This window comes from Hyla sarda, chromosome 4, assembly GCF_029499605.1.
Source record: "Hyla sarda isolate aHylSar1 chromosome 4, aHylSar1.hap1, whole genome shotgun sequence".
NCBI lineage: Eukaryota > Metazoa > Chordata > Amphibia > Anura > Hylidae > Hyla > Hyla sarda.
This window is the reverse complement of record NC_079192.1, coordinates 103,572,034-103,584,634: the sequence shown is the minus strand read 5'-3', so window position 1 is coordinate 103,584,634 and position 12,601 is coordinate 103,572,034. Positions and strand designations below refer to the sequence as shown.

General features: G+C 44.0%; 1 long non-coding RNA gene across 1 annotated transcript; it reads right to left on the bottom strand.

Annotated features, from left to right (window-relative positions):
* Positions 1-1,086: 1,086 nt before the first annotated feature.
* On the bottom strand, positions 1,087-4,124 carry LOC130368334 (uncharacterized). The gene is made up of 3 exons (XR_008892414.1): positions 4,007-4,124; positions 3,781-3,849; positions 1,087-1,172 (listed from the first exon to the last, which is right to left on the bottom strand). It is a non-coding gene; the product is annotated as an uncharacterized LOC130368334 (long non-coding RNA).
* Positions 4,125-12,601: the final 8,477 nt, after the last annotated feature.

Below are 12,601 nucleotides of genomic sequence, written 5' to 3'. Positions count from 1 at the left end.
CAGTTTGGAGACCACTGTTACAGTGGTGCCCAAACGGTAGCCCTCCAGATGTTACCAAACTACAACTCGCAGCATGCCTAGACTGCCCAGGCATGCTGGGAGTTGTAGTTCTGTAACATCTGTCCCTTCAGATTTTGCAATTTTCATGAAATTTGGGGATTTTTCACCAAAAAAAGGATGCAAGTAACGACGAAAATTTACCACCAAAATAAAGTAGAATATGTCACGAAAAAACAATCTCAGAATCAGAATATTCGGTAAAAGCATCTTAGAGTTATTAATGCGTAAAGGGCTCAGTCCTTAAGGTGAAAAAGGGCTGCGTCCTTAAGGGATTAAAGAACATTACAATTTATATAATGCAAGAGAAGCCTGTACATCTACAATGCAAGAGAAGTTAAAGGTGCACTTTAACATGCACTACATTACAATGAAAAAATGTATGTATTTCACGAAAACCATCTGCCTGTTCAATTTTCCCCTATTTTTTATTCCTTGTTAATGAACACTGATGGAATATGAGCTAACATGAACTTGTTTGACTTTTGTCTCTTTACTCTTTTAAGTGTATAACACGAATCAGTTACTTATACATGAACACTATGCTCAGTATTCTGAACTATGTCCAAGACAGACTATAGCCTTTTATAAAACTATAAATGAAAAAATTAATGAAAAAACATTCCAATCTGAAATGTAGATTGTAGGTAAATAATGGAAAAAAGTTAAATAAAGGGGAATCTAGACAGTAAGGTTAAAATATATATGTTTGCGTTACAGCTAAATGACCTTAAATCCTCTGCTGCTTGCAAAGGCTGGATCGGTGCTTAGAAATAGTACTACCCTCAGTAGAGAGAATGGTACAATTAGCTTGTAACTTCTCCCTAAGCATTACATACAGGAGAGACATGTCTGAATCTTCCAGGCCATTGCGGCTAGAAAGTGAACTAGTCACAATAGTATGACAGAATAGAGACAAGCGACTGGACTCCCTGCTCTCTGCACTGTCTGCTGTTTAACCCTAGAGGAATAAAGTTAAAATAACAAATCTTCACAATGTTTCCAGTTCAGTGGAGCCAGGTTGGGTTGGTTCACACAACAACTGATGTAGAAGTCAGGGTTTCGGAGCTCTTCTTTCTTATCCGATAAAGCTGCCTAGACCATTTATTATAATCCTGAAAATAGGAGGAAAAATATGACAGTAGACTAGGTCATTTTACATATAACTAAACTCCAAATGATACAACATAACCTATTTCATGTCACCTTGGCAATGAGTAACATGCACTGTACTTTTCTGCAACACCATAGGGGACATCACTATAGCTGTAGCATTAAAAATGAAACACACGTGAGCACATAGCTATTTCTAATGGCCCTGATTTCTATTGAACGCTCAGCAACACATTTTTTGGGGTCCCTAAAGCACTATAGGGGTCCTTAAAGCGCCTTTTAACCCCTTCACGACGAGCGACGTACATGTACGGCGCCACGAAGTGTCACTTGGCGCACGGCGATGTACATGTACGTCACGGGGTTCCGGGAGCGGCGCGTCACCGGTAGCGGTGATCGGACCGGGATGACTGCTGTTATCTAACAGCAGGCATCCCGGCACATCGCCGAGGGGGGTCCTGAGACCCCCCCATGACCGCGATGCGCACAAATCGCAGGTCAATTCAGACCTGCGATCTGCGCGATTCCGGGTCATACGGGTCACTGGTGACCCGGTGACCCGGAAAATAAGAGGGATCGGGGGTGTCCGAGACACCCTCGATCCCCCTAAAGGGATAGGAGTTTGGTGGCAGGGGTGCCACCCCTCCTATCCCTGCTATTGGTCGGCCGAGCGACCGACCGATAGCAGACCGGGGGAGGGGGGGTTGAAGTTCGGTTCCCCCGCTTTGCTCACCTGTCGATGTCCGGGCAAAACGGGGGAACCGTCCAGGGAAGGTCGGCGTCGAAGGTCCCTACCTGGATCCCGGATCCCCGTTAGCTATCCTCCCCCACGTGCGGCGGCGGCAGCAATACTTCCGGGTCCTGCTAGGTGAGTTGTTGCCTAGCAACATCCGGAGGGCCACAGTTTACAGTGGTCTCTAAACCGTGGCCCTCCAGATGTTGAAAAACTACAACTCCCAGCATGCCCAGACAGCTGTTTGCTGTGTGGGCATGCTGGGACTTGTAGTTTTGCAATATTTAGAGGGGTTCAGGTTGTAGATCACTAAGTGGTCTCAAATTGTAGCCCTCCAGATGTTGCAAAACTACAACTCTCAGCATGCCCAGAGTTGTAGGTTTGCAACATCTGGAGGGCCACAGTTTTGAGACCACTGGACAGTGATTTACAACTTGAACCCCTCTAAATCTAGCAAAACTACAACTCCCAGCATTCAGGAACAGCATAAGGCTGTCTTGGCATGCTGGGAGTTGTACTTGCGTGCCTCCAGCCATTGCATAACTACATCTCCCAGCATGCCCTTCCGCAATCAGTACATGCTGGGAGTTGTAGTTTTGCAACAGCTGGAGGCACACTGATTGGAAAATACTGAGTTAGGTCATAGAACCTCACTCAAGGTTTTCCAGACAGTGTGCCTCCAGCTGTTGCAAAACTACAACTCCCAGCATGCATGGTCTGTCAGTGCATGCTGGGAGTTGTAGTTTTGACCCCCCTCCCGTTTGAATATACAGGCTACATTCACACTGGCGGCAGATTACAGCGAGTTCCCCGCTACAAATTTGAGCTGCGGGAAATTTTTTCCGCCGCAGCTCGAAACTCCTAGCAGGAGACTCAGTGTAATTCAGAGTGTACTTCAAAGTAGTGCCGAGGTGATTTAAAAAAAATTGTACAGGTTTTTAAAAATTTTTTAAAATGACAAATACACTTTACACTGAAGAGTTGCTTAAAGGGGTAATCCGCTGTAAACATCTTATCCCCTATAGAAAGTATAGGGTATAATATGTTAGATCGCAGGGGTCCTGCCACTGGTGACCCCCGTGATCTCCATGCGGCATCCGTCATTCAGTTCACGGAGCAAACTCCACTCTGTGCCCAATGACTGGCTATGCTGGCCGCCACGCCCCCTACATTCACGTCTATGGGAGTAGGCGTGGCAGCTATGTACTAGCCTTCACGCCCCTTCCCATAGACAGAAATGGAGGGGGCGTGGTGTGACGTCACGAACGCGGAAGCTGCAAGCTTCCGTGTTCCAGACGCCGCCACTGCTAACTTACATCCGCCACAAACTAACATCTTATCCCTTATCCTTTGGATAGGGGATAAGATGTTTACAGCAGAGTACGCCTTTAAATACACTACACAGAGCAGTCCCTATCTCTACTTTCTGGAACCCTATTAAGTACAGTTCACAGGAAGTAGTTGCCATGACCTGCATTCACTCACAATGTAAGGTGCTGACTGCAGGTGTGCTTTAATGCCATGTTAATATTATAGTTACATCTAATAAAGCAGTCAGTAGAAATACTATAGAGAAAGCCACACACTGCTGGATACTGCGCTGCGATTAGAAAGACTGTTCTTTGTAATAGATTATCCAAGCGGACTCCTCCATTCCAGCCAGTATTTTCCAATATGAAAATGCTGACTTTAAACTTTTGCACTTGTGAGAACGTCTGGATGCTTTTTTTCCGGCCTTTTTTCCCTGCAAGTTAGTACTATTGATTCCACACACCTGAGGGTCAGACATATAATCAATGCCCCCTCTGACCTCTCCCTGTGTCCAGGCCTGCAGGGGGCTGAGAAACAAGCGGTGAACGCAACAATTCCTGTCTCACCTTTCCTCACGACAATTCTTTACCGGGAAGAAAAAGCTGCATGCCTCAGAACGCCTTCATCTGACAGCACTGAGAATAACAAAGAGGACACAGATCAATGCTGTAATCTGTGGAGCACTACAAAGCACTGATTGCTTTACAGCTTCTATAGGAAAGGAGGTTGGCAATATTGTTTGCTAGGTACAATACAGATTCATGGACTGAGTAGTGAAATTTCATTACTTACAAAGTGCTCGCAATTAACTTTAATGTTCCTTTTAATCCATCCTTGAAACAAGCACCTGAAAAACCTAAAAGAAAATTCCATTGCTGCATATACTTTTATATAATAGCGAGAGAGAAATGTTGAGAAACTTTGCAGACACTTTATTTGTATCCTGCACAGATTTGAGTTACATGATGTTTCTTCTCTATTCACATCCAAAGCTTTGTTCTTTTTATAGCCTGTGACCTAAACTGATACAAAGAATTGCATTATAGACTCTCAAATAACAGAAATGGAGCTTTGTGGTCAGGTCATATGCCTATTTCTAGAGTGTTAATTTAAAGGGGTACTCCAAAGGATAGGGGATAAGATGTCTGATCGTGGGGGTAATGCCGCTGGGGACCCCCACGATCTCCCTGCTGCACCGGAGGCTTGGGACGTCACAGCCACGCCCCCTCAATGCAAGTCTTTGGGAGAGGGTGTGGCTGTCAAGTCATGAGCAGGGTGTGGCCATGATGTCACGAGCCTCCACCCCACAACACCAGTCATCCGGCATGGAGCGAAGATCGCTCCGTGCACTGGATGTCTGGAGTGCCACAGCCGAGATTGCGGGGGTCCCCAGTGGCAGGAACCCCACGATCAGACATCTTATCCCTATCCTTTTGATAGGGGATAAGATGTTTAGGGGCGGAGTACCCCTTTAAGGTTTTGTTCACATCTGTGTCTGGAGATTTGATGGGAAGAATGATGACTTACTCCTTAGGATCTTGTGGATTAGATTTCTTGTTGCAAACATGAATATTCCCTAAATATGATTACTAGCTGTAATGTGGTTCTCAGTATATTCTGTATAGCTACATGATAAAGTAGGGCAGTGATCTCCAAACTATGGACCACCAGATGTTGCAAAACTACAACTCCAAGCATGCCTAGCAGGGGTCAAGTCCAGGGGAAAACAAAGTATGGGAACTCACCCAAGATTCCCTCTCAAAGGCTGGTCCTGCATGACTCCTGCTAATGGGAACAGTGTTTCTGCTATGGAAAAAGTGCAGGAACTCCGTTCTCATGCATTCCTGCTGGACTTGAGCCCTGATGCCTAGACAACCAACAACTGTGAGTATGTTTTTCCTGCTGAGTTACCCTTAGGGTTTAGACGCACAGCTATTTTATAAATCAGCATTGCAAATATCTGCAATTCCAGTGAAGTCTATTGGCCTAGGACAAAAGTTATGTATCAGAGCCTAGATTTTACTTTCAAATATCACTTTAAGGTTAAGCCGTCACGCCCCCTCCTACAGACATGAATGGAGGGGGTGTGGCATGAAAGAGGTTTCCGAGACTGGAGCAGTGGCGGGTGCTGCACAAAGATCACGGGGGGGGGGGGGCAGTGGCGGGCCCCCCGGGATCAGACATCTTATCTCCTATCCTTTGGAAAGGGGATAAGATTTATTTCTGGAATACCCCTTTAATATGTTGGAATGTCTCGGTCATGCCCCCTTTTGGTGATCACACCCCCTTTCCCCAGTGGTGAAATTGTAAATCATGGACATTGTTTTGAATGGGCACTCTGCAATGCTTAATTTAAACTATGGTGGCGCTGGAGAGAAAATTAACACTTACTGCCAGCTTTCATTACAGATTACAGCTAATTACTAGGGATCAGTACAGATGGTCCATATGTGATCTTCTCAGGCCCGTTGACACTACAGAAGTTTGGGCCTGGAATTTCGGGCTTATTCTGTGACAGCAGCCTCCTTCGCTTAACATCCGAGCCACTCTGCTGTGGAAAATAAGCACAGTCCTGTTCAGTACGGAGCAGTGCCAGGACTTCTCCTGTGGATTTGCCAGAAGATTGAATATGTTCAATCTTTCAAGAATCCAATTCTGTGTTGGAAATTTCGATACAGAACTTTAGTAGGGTATATTTAGCAGTTTTCTCCCATTGAGATCAATGTTAGTATGTTGCAAGCAGAATCTGCATGGAATTTCCTCATGGTTATTCTGTGATGTGAACAGGCCCTTACTGAATCTGTCAGATGCAATTCACATTCCAAACTGCTGATATTGTTAGAAGCTTTTGGGGGTAGGAAGACACATGGTGGTAAATTTATTATAACTTGTGCAAAGGAAAAGTTGACCAGTTGCCCATAGCAACCAATCAGATCGCTTCTTATATTTTCAAAAAGGCCTCTAAAAACTGAAAGAAGCGATCTGATTGGTTGCTATGGGCAACTGGTCAACTTTTCCTCTGCACAGGTTTTGATAAATCTTCCCCCATTATGGTGTTTACCTTTCGAACATCGTTATACATTCATTTAATTACATCTGTCTGTGACTCCATTCTCTGGTGTCAAGTATCAAAGAGGCGTTCCCAAGCCGCTGAAGTGCTGAGGGCTGGAACGTCTCCTCGTTCCTTCTCCCATTCCTGCCCCTGCTTGACTAACTGTCAGGACTCGGCTTCCAGCTGTCTGTCAATCAAGCAGGAAGGGGAGCGATGAGGTGTTACAGCCCTCAGCACCTCAGCGACTATCTAACAATGTCTGCAGTTTGGAATGGCAGTTGACAGATTCCCTTTAAATGGACCCTTCTGACATGTACAGATTTCCAAAGTGGAGGACTCCTTTAAAGGGGTGCTGCGGTGGAATTTTTTTTTTTAAATCAACCGGTACCAAAAAGACCACATTTGTAAATTACTTCTAATTAAAAATTGTATTCCTTCCAGTACTTATCAGCCACTGTATGCTCCAGAGGTATTTCTTTTCTTTTAGAATTTCTTTTCTGTCTGACCACAGTGCTCTCTGTTGACACCTCTGTCTGTATCAGGAACTATCCAGAGCAGGAGAGGATTGCTATGGGGATTTCCTCCTGCTCTGGACAGTTCCTGACATGGACAGAGGTGTCAGCAGAGAGCACCATGGTCAGACAGAAGAAAAAAAAGAACTTCTTCTATAGCATACAGCAGCTGAGAAGTACTGAAAGTATTAAGATTTTTAAATGGAAGTAATTTACAAATCTGTTTAACTTTCTGGCATCAGTTGATTAAAAAAAGTTTTCCACCTGAGTACCCCTTTAAAGGCAAAATTACTCTGTCATGATATTACTTAACCACCCTTCTTTATGGACAAATTATAGGGGCAGGATGTGTGACTACTGTAGTTATACATATACAATAGTAGATAGGGAGAATGTTCGGTTGATCCCAGTGATTATATAGGCCATCAGTGTACATTTCTGGAAATCTTTCCTTTTATTTACAATTAGTTGCTAAACTTCCTCTATTTTAGGTATTTATTCTACTAGAATATTTGTAATGAAAGATCTGTCTTTTTGCCTCTGAATCCCTGCAACAAAGAAGCACAAAAAGGAGCCTTTCCCAACATTCTTCTATTTAACAGTGTGGCTGCAGATCGCTGTTCAGAATGGCCTGAGATATTACAAATTAAATAACCAGCCCTCAGGACAGTCATCTGACCCAGAAGAACTGGGGATGAAATTGCTGGATATTTCTCTGAGAGCTTAGATCAAGCTGTCTGAGAATTATCGCCTCCTAATTTAGCACAGAATACAGTTTTATTGGTAGAAACTGTTCCTGCTGGCAAAAATGGATATGAGGTGGAGGCATCAAGGCTCAGAGAAATGCCAACTCGCGTGTTGTGACAGAACGTTTGGTAGCCAAAGGGTTAATTCACACCAGGCAGTTTATTGCAGAAATTTCTGCTACTGGAAATCAGTTTTATTCACTTCAATGGGGTTGTTCTGGCAGTGAGCAAATGCATTTCGCAAATGCAAGTCCCCATTAGATGAATGGGACAGTAACGGAGCATTCTGCAACAACATCCACAGCATGTGATTCCACCCAAAGGCTTAAAGGGGTACTCCGCCCCTAGACATCTTATCCCCTATTCAAAGGATAAGATGTCTGATCGGGAGGCTCATGACGTCACAGCCACGCCCCGCTCGTGACGTCATGGCCACATCCCCTCAATGCAAGTCTATGGAAGGGGGCGTGATGGCCGTCACGCCCCTTCCCATAAACTTGCATTGAGAGGGCATGGCCGTGATGTCGTGAGTGGGGCATGACCGTGACGTCATTAGCCTCTGCCCCGCTTTGCCAGTCATCCGGCATGGAGTAAAGTTTGCTCCATGCACCGGATGTCTGGGGTCCCGCAGCCGAGATTGCAGTGGTCCCCAGCGGCAGGACCCCCGCGATCAGAATCTTATCTGAGTCTAGGGGCAGAGAAGAGCACCCGAATTCCATGGGCTTTATGTAGTTAATCACATCACCACTGATCCATGTACTATAAACTGGTATTATAAGATAATAATGGCAACTATTTATACATCATGTTCTTATCTGGAAAGATCCCAAAGCTGTGAAGCAAGGCATTCAGAACGCTGGAGCTACGATCATAAAAGGTGGAGGAGGTGTGCCATGGATGAGTGCTTTGCTTTGATTGCCACTCCGGTACATGTCAATTACTTGGCCCATTTTAAAATGCCAAATTGAGAATTGTGGAGATGCTGTAACCGTGGCATCCAGATCTGCACCTTTGGGTGAACAGAGTGCTCTCTATTGCAGCTTCCTGGAGGGTGAAATAAGTGAACTAACCTCAAATTATGATGTCACCTCTGGAATTTTTTAATACTGAGAAGCTCAAAACCCCATAAAGTAAGATCTTGAGAAAGAATGTGCTAAGCCAATTTAAAGACAGTTTCTGTAAATCTACAGTAAAGAGCAACACTGCCATCTTGTGTTCAATTTACTGACACAACTTTTTCGAAGATATAATAAAGGGATACTTCATGTAGTGAAAAGGAGTTTGCATTGAAATTATACAAGTCAATGAAGACATAAGAAGAAAGTTTTACTCAAAACTTTAACACACAAGTAATAATTAAACTTAGTTTGGACAAAAAACTAGTAAGAAAGCTGCAAGGACGCTACATAAAAAAGCAGCCGTTTAAAAGAAGCTCTTAGGATTTATTTTTGTTGGTTATTTAGTGCAGCATAGGCTATTATTGCTGAAAATGTAGAGTTTCTTGTGTATACCATGAGATTACCTGTTTTAGCTGATGTGGCAGACATAAGTTAGGCTCCATTTTGGTTTGCAATTCCACACTTAAGTGATTCTACAATGCAGCCTACATTTCCCATATATCCTCTGGTTTTGGGTGTGGCGTTTGGCCACTGCAACTGGTAATCAAATTAGGCTGCCAATGCTAAAGATTACCCAAGTAAACTGATTAGACTCATAAGTGGGTTAAAGGGGTATTTCAGGATGTCCCGCCTAGGCCGGTGATAGGCTGAGCGCATTGTCATGTAAGAAGCCGGCCGGCGCCTTACATGACAGTGGGCTCAGCCTATCACTTGCCGAGGTGGGACATAGCTGCGGCCGGTGATAGGCTGAAGGGTCTGTGACGTTCCCATCCCCAGCAAGCAGCAAGAGGACTGTGAGGCCGGTACCAGAGAAACGATGGAACGTAGGAAGGTGAGTGAAAGTTTATTTTGTTTATTTTTGCAGTCCAGGCACAAGGATAGTACAGTACAGCGCAGCGGCTGATAATTGTTTGGGGGGGGGGGGGGAGAAGCAGCGCTCATGGGTCACATATGATTAGTTGGGGACACTGCAGCGCTGGGCTGATAGATTGGGAGGGGGGAGAAACAGCGCCCACGGGTCACATGATTGGGGGGTTGAAATACCGTGGAACCGCCATCACTTACAAAAATACAGTGATACACATGTTTGGTCATATCGCTCAGCTCCAAGCTGTAGGCACCCTGATTGAAAACCACAGGTCTTTTGAATGGATGCAGCTCATTTATGTTTCAGTGGGTGGGGTGGCTGATGTGTGGAAGGGAGGAAAATGGAATTCTGGGATTTGTAGGCAAAAAAAGAAATCTCAAACAGGAAATACCAGTTCACAAAAAGCTAGCCACAACATTATGGTAATCTCACAACATAGCCATTTAGCCCCAAGACAAGTGCAGATCCTTCCTAAGCATGTCCATTACTGCCTGCCAGGTACATACAAAAATCACATTATGGTGGATAACCCCTTTAAGGTCAGTTCACATTATGCGCAGTTTTTATGTTTACTTATTCATAGGGCAAAGTCTTCAGACTGTTTGTATATGTTGAACTTTGGTGCAAGTTTTTTTTTTCCAAATCATGGTAAAAATGATGTTTTACGGTGATTTGCATAATTATGGTAAAATATAACCATTTTTGCCACAATTAAGGGAAAATCGCTACAAAAATAGAAAAAAAATTTAAAAACCACAAGGTGTGAACACAGTCTCAGGGGAGGAGTATAACTACTATATATCCTGATTCCATTGCAGCAACATATTTACCACTAGGTCTAGGGTGGCAATTTAAGGGGGGCAGTGGCGACACACACTGCAAAAGCGGCTGTGGAGGGAGGTTGGGGCGGTGGGAGGAATGGAGGGAAGATGCTCGCCTTTTCGAGTGCAGAACCGGACCAGAGCTTCACAGACAGCAGTAACGGACATCACCTTCCCATTATGCAAAAGGGGGTCACACATCACAGGAGACTGGGGTGCCTGACTTTAGTCTGGCCTAGGGCTGCACAAAACCAAAATACACCACTGAGCAGCAGTATACACATCTGGGTGGGAAGGGGTCTGGAAGCTAGCAGGATTGGTCTGGTAATGATGTCATCCTGTAGTTCACAGGAAGTCAGCTCAGCAAGGACTGACATCCTCTGACAAATATTAAAGGGGTACTCTGGTGGAAAACACATTTTTTTTTTTTTTTATCAACTGGTGCCAGAAAGTTAAACAGATTTGTAAATTACTTCTATTAAAAAATCTTAACCCTTCCAGTATTTATCACCTGCTGTATGCTCCACAGGAAGTTGTATAGTTATTTTCTGTCTGACCACAGTGCTCTCTGCTGACACCTCTGTCCATGTCAGGAACTGTCCAAAGTAGGAGCAAATCCCCATAGCAAACCCCTCCTGCTCTGGACAGTACCAGACACGAACAAAAGTATCAGCAGAGAGCACTGTGGTCAGACTGGAAAAAACTACACAACTTTCTCTGTAGAATACAGCAACTGATAAGTACTGGAAGGATTAAGATTTTTTAATAGAAGTAATTTACAAATCTGTTTAACTTTCTGGCACCAGTTGTTTTAAAAAAGAAAAAAAGGTTTTCTGCTGGAGTACCCCTTTAACCTCTTAACCTCTTAAGGACGCAGGACGTAAATGTACGTCCTGGTGCGGTGGTACTTAACGCACCAGGACGTACATTTTGGCCCTGTGCATAACCGCGGGCATCGGAGCGATGTCCGTGTCATGCGCGGCTGATCCCAGCTGCTGATCGCAGCCAGGGACCCGCCGGCAATACAGATCCCGGCAATACAGATCCCGGCATCTGCGGCAGTGCGCGATTTAAATGAACGATCGGATCGCCCGCAGCGCTGCTGCGGGGATCCGATCATTCAGAACGCCGCACGGAGGTCCCCTCACCTTCCTCCTTCCGGCTCCCGGCGTCTTCTGCTCTGGTCTGAGATCGAGCAGACCAGAACAGAAGATAGCCGATAACACTGATCTGTTCTATGTCCTATACATAGAACAGATCAGTATTAGCAATCATGGTATTGCTATGAATAGTCCCCTATGGGGACTATTCAAGTGTAAAAAAAAATGTTAAAAAATGTAAAAGTAAAAAAAAAGTGAAAAATCCCCTCCCCCAATAAAAAAGTAAAACGTCCGTTTTTTCCTATTTTACCCCCAAAAAGCGTAAAAAATGTTATAGACATTTTTTGTATCGCCGCGTGCGTACATTTCCGAACTATTAAAATAAAATGTTAATGATCCCGTACGGTGAACGTCGTGAATGTAAAAAAAAAATAAAAGTCCAAAATTGCTACTTTTTTAATACATTTTATAAAAAAAAAATTATAAAAAATGTATTAAAAGTTTTTTATATGCAAATGTGGTATCAAAAAAAGTACAGATCATGGCGCAAAAAATGAGCCCTCATACCGCTGCTTATACAGAAAAATAAAAAAGTTAGAGGTCATCAAAATAAAGGGAGTATAAACGTACTAATTTGGTTAAAAAGTTTGTGATTTTTTTAAGCACAACAATAATATAAAAGTATGTAATAATGGGTATCATTTTAATCGTATTGACCCTCAGAATAAAGAACACACGTCATTTTTACCGTAAATTGTACAGCGTGAAAACGAAACCTTCCAAAATTAGCAAAATTGCGTTTTTCTTTTAAATTTCCCCACAAAAATAGTGTTTTTTGGTTGCGCCATACATTTTATGATATAATGAGTTATGTAATTACAAAGGACAACTGGTCGCGCAAAAAACAAGCCCTCATACTAGTCTGTGGATGAAAATATAAAAGAGTTATGATTTTTAGAAGGCGAGGAGGAAAAAATGAAAACGTAAAAATTAAAGTCCTTAAAGGGTAGCTCCCACCATCCTATTTTTTTTTTTTTGCTAGCCCGCTCCCCCCCCCCCCGCACTAGCCCGTTCCCTCCTCCCCCCCCCCCCCCCCGCCCCACATACCCCGTTCCCTCATTACACTTGCAGTTACTGCAGAGTCCGGCAGCGGGTGTGCAGGGACAGCGG